This window comes from Lissotriton helveticus, chromosome 3_1 (assembly GCF_964261635.1).
Source record: "Lissotriton helveticus chromosome 3_1, aLisHel1.1, whole genome shotgun sequence".
Taxonomy (NCBI): Eukaryota; Metazoa; Chordata; class Amphibia; order Caudata; family Salamandridae; genus Lissotriton; species Lissotriton helveticus.
The window spans coordinates 1500523292-1500539788 of record NC_136061.1 but is presented as its reverse complement, the minus strand read 5'-3'; positions in this window follow the sequence as shown (position 1 = coordinate 1500539788).

Genomic DNA, 16497 nt, shown 5'->3' with positions numbered 1-16497 from the left:
GCTGGACTGTTACCATGAGGCACAGGGTCAGACTGATTTGCATATAGCCATGTCTGAACTAGGGTGGCAGAGTGAGCTAAAGAACGGTGATGGATTAAACCCAGATCTGTTGACTGGGTGCGAGTGTTTGATTGGTTCAGATGCTCCGTCCATCACCACCCCCTTTTGCACCGCTTTGTTCGCCATAAGTTGGCAGGGTATGCTCAGACGTGAGTCCCTTGCTCACTTTGCCACTGGATTCAAGCAAGCCTGGCTGAAGACGGCTGAAATGCCAGAAACCGGTCCTAGGAAGCTTGTTTCCGGTCCAGGGAAGGCATGGCTTGGCAGTTCGGGCTGGACTGTTCCCATGAGGCACAGGGTCAGACTGATTTGCATATGGCCATGTCTGCATTGGGGTGGCAGAGTGGGCTAAAGAACGGTGATAGATTTAACCCAGATCTGTTGACTGGGTGTGAGTTTTTGATTGGTTCAGATGCTCCGTCCATCACCACCCCCTTTTGTACCACTGTGTTCGCATTAAGTTGGCAGGGTATGCTCAGACGTGAGTCCCTTGCTCACTTTGCCACTGGATTCAAGCAAGCCTGGCTGAAGACGGCTGAAATGCCAGAAAGCAGGCCTAGGAAGCTTGTTTCCGGTCCAGGGAAGGCATGGCTTGGCAGTTCGGGCTGGGCTGTTCCCATGAGGCACAGGGTCAGACTGATTTGCATATGGCCATGTCTGAACTGGGGTGGCAGAGTGGGTTAAAGAACGGTGATGGATTAAACCCAGATCTGTTGACTGGGTGTGAGTGTTTGATTGGTTCAGTTGCTCCGTCCATCACCACCCCCTTTTGTACTGCTTCGTTCGCTATAGTTGGCCGGGTATGCTCAGACGTGAGTCCCTTGCTCACTCTGCCACTGGATTTAAGCAAGCCTGGCTAAAGACGGCTGAAATGCCAGAAACCGGTCCTAGGAAGCTTGTTTCCGGTCCAGGGTATGGCATGGATTGGCAGTTCGAGCTGGACTGTTCCCATGAGGCACAAGCTCAGACTGATTTGCATATGGCCTGTCTGTACTGGGGTGGCAGAGTGGGCTAAAGAACGGTGATGGATTAAACCCAGATCTGTTGACTGGGTGTGAGTGTTTGATTGATTCAGATGCTCCGTCCATCACCACCCCCTTTTGCACCGCTTTGTTCGCTATAAGTTGGCAGGGTATTCTCAGACGTGAGTCCCTTGCTCATTTTGCCACTGGATTCAAGCAAGCCTGGCTGAAGACGGCTGAAATGCCAGAAACCGGTCCTAGGAAGCTTGTTTCCGGTCCAGGGAAGGCTTGGCTTGGCAGTTCGGGCTGGACTGTTCCCATGAGGCTCAGGGTCAGACTGATTTGCATATGGCCATGTCTGAACTGGGGTGGCAGAGTGGGCAAAAGAACGGTGATGGATTAAACCCAGATCTGTTGACTGGGTGTTTGATTGTTTCAGATGCTCCGTCCATCACCACCCCCTTTTGTACCGCTTTGTTCGCCATAAGTTGGCAGAGTATGCTCAGACGTGAGTCCCTCGCTCACTTTGCCACTGGATTCAAGCAAGCCTGGCTTAAGACGGCTGAAATGCCAGAAACCGGTCATAGGAAGCTTGTTTCCGGTCCAGGGAAGGCATGGCTTGGCAGTACGGGCTGGAATGTTCCCATGAGGGACAGGGTCAGACTGATTTGCATATGGCCATGTCTGAACTAGGGTGGCAGAGTGGGCCCACTTTTGTACCGCTTTGTTCACCATAGGTTGGCAGGGTATGCTCAGACGTGAGTCCTTTGCTCACTTTGCCACTGGATTCAAGCAAGTCTGGCTGAAGACGGCTGAAATGCCAGAAACCAGTCCTAGGAAGCTTGTTTCCGGTCCAGGAAAGGCATGGCTTGGCAGTTCGGGCTGGACTGTTACCATGAGGCACAGGGTCAGACTGATTTGCATATAGCCATGTCTGAACTAGGGTGGCAGAGTGAGCTAAAGAACGGTGATGGATTAAACCCAGATCTGTTGACTGGGTGCGAGTGTTTGATTGGTTCAGATGCTCCGTCCATCACCACCCCCTTTTGCACCGCTTTGTTCGCCATAAGTTGGCAGGGTATGCTCAGACGTGAGTCCCTTGCTCACTTTGCCACTGGATTCAAGCAAGCCTGGCTGAAGACGGCTGAAATGCCAGAAACCGGTCCTAGGAAGCTTGTTTCCGGTCCAGGGAAGGCATGGCTTGGCAGTTCGGGCTGGACTGTTCCCATGAGGCACAGGGTCAGACTGATTTGCATATGGCCATGTCTGCATTGGGGTGGCAGAGTGGGCTAAAGAACGGTGATAGATTTAACCCAGATCTGTTGACTGGGTGTGAGTTTTTGATTGGTTCAGATGCTCCGTCCATCACCACCCCCTTTTGTACCACTGTGTTCGCATTAAGTTGGCAGGGTATGCTCAGACGGGAGTCCCTTGCTCACTTTGCCACTGGATTCAAGCAAGCCTGGCTGAAGACGGCTGAAATGCCAGAAAGCAGGCCTAGGAAGCTTGTTTCCGGTCCAGGGAAGGCATGGCTTGGCAGTTCGGGCTGGGCTGTTCCCATGAGGCACAGGGTCAGACTGATTTGCATATGGCCATGTCTGAACTGGGGTGGCAGAGTGGGTTAAAGAACGGTGATGGATTAAACCCAGATCTGTTGACTGGGTGTGAGTGTTTGATTGGTTCAGTTGCTCCGTCCATCACCACCCCCTTTTGTACTGCTTCGTTCGCTATAGTTGGCCGGGTATGCTCAGACGTGAGTCCCTTGCTCACTTTGCCACTGGATTTAAGCAAGCCTGGCTGAAGACGGCTGAAATGCCAGAAACCGGTCCTAGGAAGCTTGTTTCCGGTCCAGGGTATGGCATGGATTGGCAGTTCGGGCTGGACTGTTCCCATGAGGCACAAGGTCAGACTGATTTGCATATGGCCTGTCTGTACTGGGGTGGCAGAGTGGGCTAAAGAACGGTGATGGATTAAACCCAGATCTGTTGACTGGGTGTGAGTGTTTGATTGATTCAGATGCTCCGTCCATCACCACCCCCTTTTGCACCGCTTTGTTCGCCATAAGTTGGCAGGGTATTCTCAGACGTGAGTCCCTTGCTCATTTTGCCACTGGATTCAAGCAAGCCTGGCTGAAGACGGCTGAAATGCCAGAAACCGGTCCTAGGAAGCTTGTTTCCGGTCCAGGGAAGGCTTGGCTTGGCAGTTCGGGCTGGACTGTTCCCATGAGGCTCAGGGTCAGACTGATTTGCATATGGCCATGTCTGAACTGGGGTGGCAGAGTGGGCAAAAGAACGGTGATGGATTAAACCCAGATCTGTTGACTGGGTGTTTGATTGTTTCAGATGCTCCGTCCATCACCACCCCCTTTTGTACCGCTTTGTTCGCCATAAGTTGGCAGAGTATGCTCAGACGTGAGTCCCTCGCTCACTTTGCCACTGGATTCAAGCAAGCCTGGCTTAAGACGGCTGAAATGCCAGAAACCGGTCATAGGAAGCTTGTTTCCGGTCCAGGGAAGGCATGGCTTGGCAGTACGGGCTGGAATGTTCCCATGAGGGACAGGGTCAGACTGATTTGCATATGGCCATGTCTGAACTAGGGTGGCAGAGTGGGCCCACTTTTGTACCGCTTTGTTCACCATAGGTTGGCAGGGTATGCTCAGACGTGAGTCCTTTGCTCACTTTGCCACTGGATTCAAGCAAGTCTGGCTGAAGACGGCTGAAATGCCAGAAACCAGTCCTAGGAAGCTTGTTTCCGGTCCAGGAAAGGCATGGCTTGGCAGTTCGGGCTGGACTGTTACCATGAGGCACAGGGTCAGACTGATTTGCATATAGCCATGTCTGAACTAGGGTGGCAGAGTGAGCTAAAGAACGGTGATGGATTAAACCCAGATCTGTTGACTGGGTGCGAGTGTTTGATTGGTTCAGATGCTCCGTCCATCACCACCCCCTTTTGCACCGCTTTGTTCGCCATAAGTTGGCAGGGTATGCTCAGACGTGAGTCCCTTGCTCACTTTGCCACTGGATTCAAGCAAGCCTGGCTGAAGACGGCTGAAATGCCAGAAACCGGTCCTAGGAAGCTTGTTTCCGGTCCAGGGAAGGCATGGCTTGGCAGTTCGGGCTGGACTGTTCCCATGAGGCACAGGGTCAGACTGATTTGCATATGGCCATGTCTGCATTGGGGTGGCAGAGTGGGCTAAAGAACGGTGATAGATTTAACCCAGATCTGTTGACTGGGTGTGAGTTTTTGATTGGTTCAGATGCTCCGTCCATCACCACCCCCTTTTGTACCACTGTGTTCGCATTAAGTTGGCAGGGTATGCTCAGACGGGAGTCCCTTGCTCACTTTGCCACTGGATTCAAGCAAGCCTGGCTGAAGACGGCTGAAATGCCAGAAAGCAGGCCTAGGAAGCTTGTTTCCGGTCCAGGGAAGGCATGGCTTGGCAGTTCGGGCTGGGCTGTTCCCATGAGGCACAGGGTCAGACTGATTTGCATATGGCCATGTCTGAACTGGGGTGGCAGAGTGGGTTAAAGAACGGTGATGGATTAAACCCAGATCTGTTGACTGGGTGTGAGTGTTTGATTGGTTCAGTTGCTCCGTCCATCACCACCCCCTTTTGTACTGCTTCGTTCGCTATAGTTGGCCGGGTATGCTCAGACGTGAGTCCCTTGCTCACTTTGCCACTGGATTTAAGCAAGCCTGGCTGAAGACGGCTGAAATGCCAGAAACCGGTCCTAGGAAGCTTGTTTCCGGTCCAGGGTATGGCATGGATTGGCAGTTCGGGCTGGACTGTTCCCATGAGGCACAAGGTCAGACTGATTTGCATATGGCCTGTCTGTACTGGGGTGGCAGAGTGGGCTAAAGAACGGTGATGGATTAAACCCAGATCTGTTGACTGGGTGTGAGTGTTTGATTGATTCAGATGCTCCGTCCATCACCACCCCCTTTTGCACCGCTTTGTTCGCCATAAGTTGGCAGGGTATTCTCAGACGTGAGTCCCTTGCTCATTTTGCCACTGGATTCAAGCAAGCCTGGCTGAAGACGGCTGAAATGCCAGAAACCGGTCCTAGGAAGCTTGTTTCCGGTCCAGGTAAGGCTTGGCTTGGCAGTTCGGGCTGGACTGCTCCCATGAGGCTCAGGGTCAGACTGATTTGCATATGGCCATGTCTGAACTGGGGTGGCAGAGTGGGCAAAAGAACGGTGATGGATTAAACCCAGATCTGTTGACTGGGTGTTTGATTGTTTCAGATGCTCCGTCCGTCACCACCCCCTTTTGTACCGCTTTGTTCGCCATAAGTTGGCAGGGTATGCTCAGACGTGAGTCCCTCGCTCACTTTGCCACTGGATTCAAGCACGCCTGGCTTAAGACGGCTGAAATGCCAGAAACCGGTCATAGGAAGCTTGTTTCCGGTCCAGGGAAGGCATGGCTTGGCAGTTCGGGCTGGACTGTTCCCATGAGGGACAGGGTCAGACTGATTTGCATATGGCCATGTCTGAACTGGGGTGGCAGAGTGGGCCCACCTTTGTACCGCTTTGTTCCCCATAGGTTGGCAGGGTATGCTCAGACGTGAGTCCCTTGCTCACTTTGCCACTAGATTCAAGCAAGTCTGGCTGAAGACGGCTGGAATGCCAGAAACCAGTCCTAGGAAGCTTGTTTCCGGTCCAGGAAAGGCATGGCTTGGCAGTTCTGGCTGGACTGTTCCCATGAGGCACAGGGTCAGACTGATTTGCATATGGCCATGTCTGAACTGGGGTGCCAGAGCAGGCCCTCCTTTTGTACCACTTTGTTCACCATAAGTTGGCAGGGTATGCTCAGACATGAGTCCCTTGCTCACTTTGCCACTGGATTCAAGAAAGTCTGGCTGAAGACGGCTGAAATGCCAGAAACCAGTCCTAGGAAGCTTGTTTCCGGTCCAGGGAAGGCATGGCTTGGCAGTTCGGGCTGGGCTGTTCCTCTGAGGCACAGGGTTAGACTGATTTGCATATGGCCTGTCTGTACTGGGGTGGCAGAGTGGGCTAAAGAACGGTGATGGATTAAACCCAGATCTGTTGACTGGGTGTGAGTGTTTGATTGATTCAGATGCTCCGTCCATCACCACCCCCTTTTGCACCGCTTTGTTCGCCATAAGTTGGCAGGGTATTCTCAGACGTGAGTCCCTTGCTCATTTTGCCACTGGATTCATGCAAGCCTGGCTGAAGACGGCTGAAATGCCAGAACCCGGTCCTAGGAAGCTTGTTTCCGGTCCAGGGAAGGCTTGGCTTGGCAGTTCGGGCTGGACTGCTCCCATGAGGCTCATGGTCAGACTGATTTGCATATGGCCATGTCTGAACTGGGGTGGCAGAGTGGGCAAAAGAACGGTGATGGATTAAACCCAGATCTGTTGACTGGGTGTTTGATTGTTTCAGATGCTCCGTCCGTCACCACCCCCTTTTGTACCGCTTTGTTCGGCATAAGTTGGCAGGGTATGCTCAGACGTGAGTCCCTCGCTCACTTTGCCACTGGATTCAAGCAAGCCTGGCTTAAGACGGCTGAAATGCCAGAAACCGGTCATAGGAAGCTTGTTTCCGGTCCAGGGAAGGCATGGCTTGGCAGTTCGGGCTGGACTGTTCCCATGAGGGACAGGGTCAGACTGATTTGCATATGGCCATGTCTGAACTGGGGTGGCAGAGTGGGCCCACTTTTGTACCGCTTTGTTCACCATAGGTTGGCAGGGTATGCTCAGACGTGAGTCCCTTGCTCACTTTGCCACTGGATTCAAGCAAGTCTGGCTGAAGACGGCTGAAATGCCAGAAACCAGTCCTAGGAAGCTTGTTTCCGGTCCAGGAAAGGCATGGCTTGGTAGTTCGGGCTGGACTGTTCCCATGAGGCACAGGGTCAGACTGATTTGCATATGGCCATGTCTGAACTGGGGTGCCAGAGCAGGCCCTCCTTTTGTACCACTTTGTTCGCCATAAGTTGGCAGGGTATGCTCAGACATGAGTCCCTTGCTCACTTTGCCACTGGATTCAAGAAAGTCTGGCTGAAGACGGCTGAAATGCCAGAAACCAGTCCTAGGAAGCTTGTTTCCGGTCCAGGGAAGGCATGGCTTGGCAGATCGGGCTGGGCTGTTCCTCTGAGGCACAGGGTTAGACTGATTTGCATATGGCCATGTCTGCACTGGGGTGGCAGAGTGGGCTAAAGAACGGTGATGGATTAAACCCAGATCTGTTGACTGGGTGTGAGTGTTTGATTGGTTCAGATGCTCCGTCCATCACCACCCCCTTTTGTACCACTTTGTTCGCCATAAGTTGGCAGGGTATGCTCAGAAGTGAGTCCCTTGCTCACTTTGCCACTGGATTCAAGCAAGCCTTGCTGAAGACGGCTGAAATGCCAGAAAGCAGGCCTAGGAAGCTTGTTTCCGGTCCAGGGAAGGCATGGCTTGGCAGTTCGGGCTGGGCTGTTCCCATGAGGCACAGGGTCAGACTGATTTGCATATGGCCATGTCTGAACTGGGGTGGCAGAGTGGGTTAAAGAACGGTGATGGATTAAACCCAGATCTGTTGACTGGGTGTGAGTGTTTGATTGGTTCAGATGCTCCGTCCATCACCACCCCCTTTTGTACTGCTTTGTTCGCTATAGTTGGCAGGGTATGCTCAGACGTGAGTCCCTTGCTCACTTTGCCACTGGATTTAAGCAAGCCTGGCTGAAGACGGCTGAAATGCCAGAAACCGGTCCTAGGAAGCTTGTTTCCGGTCCAGGGTATGGCATGGATTGGCAGTTCGGGCTGGACTGTTCCCATGAGGCACAAGGTCAGACTGATTTGCATATGGCCTGTCTGTACTGGGGTGGCAGAGTGGGCTAAAGAACGGTGATGGATTAAACCCAGATCTGTTGACTGGGTGTGAGTGTTTGATTGATTCAGATGCTCCGTCCATCACCACCCCCTTTTGCACCGCTTTGTTCGCCATAAGTTGGCAGGGTATTCTCAGACGTGAGTCCCTTGCTCATTTTGCCACTGGATTCAAGCAAGCCTGGCTGAAGACGGCTGAAATGCCAGAAACCGGTCCTAGGAAGCTTGTTTCCGGTCCAGGGAAGGCTTGGCTTGGCAGTTCGGGCTGGACTGTTCCCATGAGGCTCAGGGTCAGACTGATTTGCATATGGCCATGTCTGAACTGGGGTGGCAGAGTGGGCAAAAGAACGGTGATGGATTAAACCCAGATCTGTTGACTGGGTGTTTGATTGTTTCAGATGCTCCGTCCATCACCACCCCCTTTTGTACCGCTTTGTTCGCCATAAGTTGGCAGGGTATGCTCAGACGTGAGTCCCTCGCTCACTTTGCCACTGGATTCAAGCAAGCCTGGCTTAAGACGGCTGAAATGCCAGAAACCGGTCATAGGAAGCTTCTTTCCGGTCCAGGGAAGGCATGGCTTGGCAGTTCGGGCTGGACTGTTCCCATGAGGGACAGGGTCAGACTGATTTGCATATGGCCATGTCTGAACTGGGGTGGCAGAGTGGGCCCACTTTTGTACCGCTTTGTTAACCATAGGTTGGGAGGGTATGCTCAGACGTGAGTCCCTTGCTCACTTTGCCACTGGATTCAAGCAAGTCTGGCTGAAGACGGCTGAAATGCCAGAAACCAGTCCTAGGAAGCTTGTTTCCGGTCCAGGAAAGGCATGGCTTGGCAGTTCGGGCTGGACTGTTCCCATGAGGCACAGGGTCAGACTGATTTGCATATAGCCATGTCTGAACTAGGGTACCAGAGTGAGCTAAAGAACGGTGATGGATTAAACCCAGATCTGTTGACTGGGTGCGAGTGTTTGATTGGTTCAGATGCTCCGTCCATCACCACCCCCTTTTGCACCGCTTTGTTCGCCATAAGTTGGCAGGGTATGCTCAGACGTGAGTCCCTTGCTCACTTTGCCACTGGATTCAAGCAAGCCTGGCTGAAGACGGCTGAAATGCCAGAAACCGGTCCTAGGAAGCTTGTTTCCGGTCCAGGGAAGGCATGGCTTGGCAGTTCGGGCTGGACTGTTCCCATGAGGCACAGGGTCAGACTGATTTGCATATGGCCATGTCTGCACTGGGGTGGCAGAGTGGGCTAAAGAACGGTGATAGATGTAACCCAGATCTGTTGACTGGGTGTGAGTTTTTGATTGGTTCAGATGCTCCGTCCATCACCACCCCCTTTTGTACCACTTTGTTCGCATTAAGTTGGCAGGGTATGCTCAGACGTGAGTCCCTTGCTCACTTTGCCACTGGATTCAAGCAAGCCTGGTTGAAGACGGCTGAAATGCCAGAAATCAGGTCTAGGAAGCTTGTTTCCGGTCAAGGGAAGGCATGGCTTGGCAGTTCGGGCTGGGCTGTTCCCATGAGGCACAGGGTCAGACTGATTTGCATATGGCCATGTCTGAACTGGGGTGGCAGAGTGGGTTAAAGAACGGTGATGGATTAAACCCAGATCTGTTGACTGGGTGTGAGTGTTTGATTGATTCAGATGCTCCGTCCATCACCACCCCCTTTTGCACCGCTTTGTTCGCCATAAGTTGGCAGGGTATTCTCAGACGTGAGTCCCTTGCTCATTTTGCCACTGGATTCAAGCAAGCCTGGCTGAAGACGGCTGAAATGCCAGAAACCGGTCCTAGGAAGCTTGTTTCCGGTCCAGGGAAGGCTTGGCTTGGCAGTTCGGGCTGGACTGTTCCCATGAGGCTCAGGGTCAGACTGATTTGCATATGGCCATGTCTGAACTGGGGTGGCAGAGTGGGCAAAAGAACGGTGATGGATTAAACCCAGATCTGTTGACTGGGTGTTTGATTGTTTCAGATGCTCCGTCCATCACCACCCCCTTTTGTACCGCTTTGTTCGCCATAAGTTGGCAGGGTATGCTCAGACGTGAGTCCCTCGCTCACTTTGCCACTGGATTCAAGCAAGCCTGGCTTAAGATGGCTGAAATGCCAGAAACCGGTCATAGGAAGCTTGTTTCCGGTCCAGGGAAGGCATGGCTTGGCAGTTCGGGCTGGACTGTTCCCATGAGGGACAGGGTCAGACTGATTTGCATATGGCCATGTCTGAACTGGGGTGGCAGAGTGGGCCCACTTTTGTACCGCTTTGTTCACCATAGGTTGGCAGGGTATGCTCAGACGTGAGTCCCTTGCTCACTTTGCCACTGGATTCAAGCAAGTCTGGCTGAAGACGGCTGAAATGCCAGAAACGAGTCCTAGGAAGCTTGTTTCCGGTCCAGGAAAGGCATGGCTTGGCAGTTCGGGCTGGACTGTTCCCATGAGGCACAGGGTCAGACTGATTTGCATATAGCCATGTCTGAACTAGGGTGGCAGAGTGAGCTAAAGAACGGTGATGGATTAAACCCAGATCTGTTGACTGGGTGCGAGTGTTTGATTGGTTCAGATGCTCCGTCCATCACCACCCCCTTTTGCACCGCTTTGTTCGCCATAAGTTGGCAGGGTATGCTCAGACGTGAGTCCCTTGCTCACTTTGCCACTGGATTCAAGCAAGCCTGGCTGAAGACGGCTGAAATGCCAGAAACCGGTCCTAGGAAGCTTGTTTCCGGTCCAGGGAAGGCATGGCTTGGCAGTTCGGGCTAGACTGTTCCCATGAGGCACAGGGTCAGACTGATTTGCATATGGCCATTTCTGCACTGGGGTGGCAGAGTGGGCTAAAGAACGGTGATAGATTTAACCCAGATCTGTTGACTGGGTGTGAGTTTTTGATTGGTTCAGATGCTCCGTCCATCACCACCCCCTTTTGTACCACTTTGTTCGCATTAAGTTGGCAGGGTATGCTCAGACGTGAGTCCCTTGCTCACTTTGCCACTGGATTCAAGCAAGCCTGGCTGAAGACGGCTGAAATGCCAGAAACCGGTCCTAGGAAGCTTGTTTCCGGTCCAGGGAAGGCATGGCTTGGCAGTTCGGGCTGGACTGTTCCCATGAGGCACAGGGTCAGACTGATTTGCATATGGCCAAGTCTGCACTGGGGTGGCAGAGTGGGCTAAAGAACGGTGATAGATTTAACCCAGATCTGTTGACTGGGTGTGAGTTTTTGATTGGTTCAGATGCTCCGTCCATCACCACCCCCTTTTGTACCACTTTGTTCGCCATAAGTTGGCAGGGTATGCTCAGACGTGAGTCCCTTGCTCACTTTGCCACTGGATTCAAGCAAGCCTGGCTGAAGACGGCTGAAATGCCAGAAATCAGGTCTAGGAAGCTTGTTTACGGTCCAGGGAAGGCATGGCTTGGCAGTTCGGGCTGGGCTGTTCCCATGAGGGACAGGGTCAGACTGATTTGCATATGGCCATGTCTGAACTGGGGTGGCAGAGTGGGCTAAAGAACGGTGATGGATTAAACCCAGATCTGTTGACTGGGTGTGAGTTTTTGATTGATTCAGATGCTCCGTCCATCACCACCCCCTTTTGCACCGCTTTGTTCGCCATAAGTTGGCAGGGTATTCTCAGACGTGAGTCCCTTGCTCATTTTGCCACTGGATTCAAGCAAGCCTGGCTGAAGACGGCTGAAATGCCAGAAACCGGTCCTAGGAAGCTTGTTTCCGGTCCAGGGAAGGCTTGGCTTGGCAGTTCGGGCTGGACTGTTCCCATGAGGCTCAGGGTCAGACTGATTTGCATATGGCCATGTCTGAACTGGGGTGGCAGAGTGGGCAAAAGAACGGTGATGGATTAAACCCAGATCTGTTGACTGGGTGTTTGATTGTTTCAGATGCTCCGTCCGTCACCACCCCCTTTTGTACCGCTTTGTTCGCCATAAGTTGGCAGGGTATGCTCAGACGTGAGTCCCTCGCTCACTTTGCCACTGGATTCAAGCAAGCCTGGCTTAAGACGGCTGATAGCGAGAAACCGGTCCTAGGATGCTTGATTCCGGTCCAGGAAAGACATGGCTTGGCATTTCGGGCTGGACTGTTCCCATGAGGCACAGGGTCAGACTGATTTGCATATGGCCATGTCTGAACTGGGGTGGCAGCGTGGGCTAAAGAACGGTGATGGATTAAACCCAGATCTGTTGACTGGGTGTGAGTGTTTGATTGGTTCAGATGCTCCGTCAATCACCACCCTCTTTTGTACTGCTTCGTTCACCATAGTTGGCAGGGTATGCTCAGACGTGAGTCCCTTGCTAACTTTGCCACTGGATTTAAGCAAGCCTGGCTGAAGACGGCTGTAATGCCAGAAACCGGTCCTAGGAAACTTGTTTCCGGTCCAGGGAAGGTATGGATTGGCAGTTCGGGCTGGACTGTTCCCATGAGGCACAAGGTCAGACTGATTTGCATATGGCCTGTCTGAACTGGGTGGCAGAGTGGGCTAAAGAACGGTGATGGATTAAACCCAGATCTGTTGACTGGGTGTGAGTGTTTGATTGGTTCAGATGCTCCGTCCATCACCACCAACCTTTTGCACGACTTTGTTTGCCATAAGTTTGCAGGGTATGCTCAGACGTGAGTCCCTTTCTCACTTTGCCACTGGATTCAAGCAAGCCTGGCTGAAGACGGCTGTAATACCAGAAACCGGTCCTAGGAAGCTTGTTTCCGGTCCATGGAAGGCATGGCTTGGCAGTTGAGGCTGGACTGTTCCCATGAGGCACAGGGTCAGACTGATTTGCATATGGCCATGTCTGAACTGGGGTGGCAGAGTGAGCAAAAAAACGGTGATGGATTAAACCCAGATCTGTTGACTGGGTGTTTGATTGGTTCAGATGGTCCGTCCATCACCACCCCCTTTTGTACCACTTTGTTCGCCATAAGTTGGCAGGGTATGCTCAGACGTGAGTCCCTTGCTCACTTTGCCACTGGATTCAAGCAAGCCTGGCTGAAGATGGCTGTAATGCCAGAAATCGGTCCAAGGAAGCTTGTTTCCGGTCCAGGGAAAGCATGGCTTGGCAGTTCGGGCTGGACTGTTCCCATGAGGCATAGGGTCAGACTGATTTGCATATGGCCATGTCTGAACTGGGGTGGCAGAGTGGGCTAAGGAACGGTGATGGAATAAACCCAGATCTGTTGACTGGTTGTGAGTGTTTGATAGGTTCAGATGCTCCGTCCATCACCACCCCCTTTTGTTTCGCATTGTTCGCCATAAGTTGGCAGGGTATGCTCAGACGTGAGTCCCTTGCTCACTTTGCCACTGGATTCAAGCAAGCCTGGCTGAAGACGGCTGAAATGCCAGAAACCGGTCCTAGGAAGCTTGTTTCCGGTCCAGGGAAGGCATGGCTTGGCAGTTCGGGCTGGACTGTTCCCATGAGGCACAGGGTCAGACTGATCTGTATATGGCCATGTCTGAACTGGGGTGGCAGCGTGGGCTAAAGAACGGTGATGGATTAAACCCAGATCTGTTGACTGGGTGTGAGTGTTTGATTGGTTCAGATGCTCCGTCCATCACCACCCCCTTTTGCACCGCTTTGTACGCCATAAGTTGGCAGGGTAAGCTCAGACGTGAGTCCCTTGCTCACGTTGCCACTGGATTCAAGCAAGCTTGGCTGAAGACGGCTGAAATGCCAGAAACCGGGTCTAGGACGCTTGTTTCCGGTCCAGAGAAGGCATGGGTTGGCAATTCGGGCTGGACTGTTCCCATGAGGCACAGGGTCAGACTGATTTGCATATGGCCATGTCTGAACTAGGGTGGCAGAGTGGGCAAAAGAACGGTGATGGATTAAACCCAGATCTGTTGACTGGGTGTTTGATTGGTTCAGATGCTCCGTCCATGACCACCCCCTTTTGTACCACTTTGTTCGCCATAAGTTGGCAGGGTATGCTCAGACGTGAGTCCCTTGCTCACTTTGCTACTGGATTCAAGCAAGCCTGGCTGAAGACGGCTGAAATGCCAGAAATGGGTCCTAGGAAGCTTGTTTCCGGTCCAGGGAAGGCATGGCTTGGCAGTTCGGGCTGGACTCTTCCCATGAGGCACAGGGTCAGACTGATTTGCATATGGCCATGTCTGAACTGGGGTGGCAGAGGTGGCTAAAGAACGGTGATGGATTAAACCCAGATCTGTTGACTGGGTGTGAGTGTTTGATTGGTTTAGATGCTCCATCCGTCACCACCCCCTTTTGTACCGCTTTGTTCGCCATAAGTTGGCAGGGTATGCTCAGACGTGAGCCCCTTGCTCACTTTGCCACTGGATTCAAGCAAGCCTGGCTGAAGACGGCTGAAATGCCAGAAACTGGTCCTAGGAAGCTGGTTTCCGGTCCAGGGAAGGCATGGCTTGGCAGTTTGGGCTGGACTGTTCCCATGAGGCACAGGGTCAGACTGATTTGCATATGGCCATGTCTGAACTGGGGTGGCAGAGTGGGCTAAAGAACGTTGATGGATTAAACCCAGATCTGTTGACTGGGTGTGAGTGTTTGATTGGTTCAGATGCTCCGTCCATCACCACCTCCTTTTGTACCGCTTTGTTCGCCATAAGTTGGCAGGGTATGCTCAGACGTGAGTCCCTTGCTCACTTTGCCACTGGATTCAAGCAAGCCTGGTTGAAGACGGCTGAAATGCCAGAAACCAGTCCTAGGAAGCTTGTTTCCGTCCAGGGAAGGCATGACTTGGCAGTTCGGGCTGGACTGTTCCCATGAGGCACAGGGTCAGACTGATTTGCATATGGCCATGTCTGAACTGGGGTGGCAGAGTGGGCTAAGGAACGGTGATGGAATAAACCCAGATCTGTTGACTGGTTGTGAGTGTTTGATAGGTTCAGATGCTCCGTTCATCACCACCCCCTTTTGTTTCGCATTGTTCGCCATAAGTTGGCAGGGTATGCTCAGACGTGAGTCCCTTGCTCACTTTGCCACTGGATTCAAGCAAGCCTGGCTGAAGACGGCTGAAATGCCAGAAACCGGTCCTAGGAAGCTTGTTTCCGGTCCAGGGAAGGCATGGCTTGGCAGTTCGGGCTGGACTGTTCCCATGAGGCACAGGGTCAGACTGATTTGCATATGGCCATGTCTGAACTGGGGTGGCAGCGTGGGCTAAAGAACGGTGATGGATTAAACCCAGATCTGTTGACTGGGTGTGAGTGTTTGATTGGTTCAGATGCTCCGTCCATCACCACCCCCTTTTGCACCGCTTTGTACGCCATAAGTTGGCAGGGTAAGCTCAGACGTGAGTCCCTTGCTCACGTTGCCACTGGATTCAAGCAAGCTTGGCTGAAGACGGCTGAAATGCCAGAAACCGGGTCTAGGACGCTTGTTTCCGGTCCAGAGAAGGCATGGGTTGGCAATTCGGGCTGGACTGTTCCCATGAGGCACAGGGTCAGACTGATTTGCATATGGCTATGTCTGAACTAGGGTGGCAGAGTGGGCAAAAGAACGGTGATGGATTAAACCCAGATCTGTTGACTGGGTGTTTGATTGGTTCAGATGCTCCGTCCATCACCACCCCCTTTTGTACCACTTTGTTCGCCATAAGTTGGCAGGGTATGCTCAGACGTGAGTCCCTTGCTCACTTTGCTACTGGATTCAAGCAAGCCTGGTCGAAGACGGCTGAAATGCCAGAAATGGGTCCTAGGAAGCTTGTTTCCGGTCCAGGGAAGGCATGGCTTGGCAGTTCGGGCTGGACTCTTCCCATGAGGCACAGGGTCAGACTGATTTGCATATGGCCATGTCTGAACTGGGGTGGCAGAGGTGGCTAAAGAACGGTGATGGATTAAACCCAGATCTGTTGACTGGGTGTGAGCGTTTGATTGGTTCAGATGCTCTATCCATCACCACCCCCTTTTGTACCGCTTTGTTCGCCATAAGTTGGCAGGGTATGCTCAGACGTGAGCCCCTTGCTCACTTTGCCACTGGATTCAAGCAAGCCTGGCTGAAGACGGCTGAAATGCCAGAAACTGGTCCTAGGAAGCTTGTTTCCGGTCCAGGGAAGGCATGGCTTGGCAGTTCGGGCTGGACTGTTCCCATGAGGCACAGGGTCAGACTGATTTGCGTATGGCCATGTCTGAACTGGGGTGGCAGAGTGGGCTAAAGAACGTTGATGGATTAAACCCAGATCTGTTGACTGGGTGTGAGTGTTTGATTGGTTCAGATGCTCCGTCCATCACCACCTCCTTTTGTACCGCTTTGTTCGCCATAAGTTGGCAGGGTATGCTCAGACGTGAGCCCCTTGCTCACTTTGCCACTGGATTCAAGCAAGCCTGGCTGAAGACGGCTGAAATGCCAGAAACTGGTCCTAGGAAGCTTGTTTCCGGTCCAGGGAAGGCATGGCTTGGCAGTTCGGGCTGGACTGTTCCCATGAGGCACAGGGTCAGACTGATTTGCATATGGCCATGTCTGAACTGGGGTGGCAGAGGTGGCTAAAGAACGGTGATGGATTAAACCCAGATCTGTTGACTGGGTGTGAGTGTTTGATTGGTTCAGATGCTCCATCCGTCACCACCCCCTTTTGTACCGCTTTGTTCGCCATAAGTTGGCAGGGTATGCTCAGACGTGAGCCCCTTGCTCACTTTGCCACTGGATTCAAGCAAGCCTGGCTGAAGACGGCTGAAATGCCAGAAACTGGTCCTAG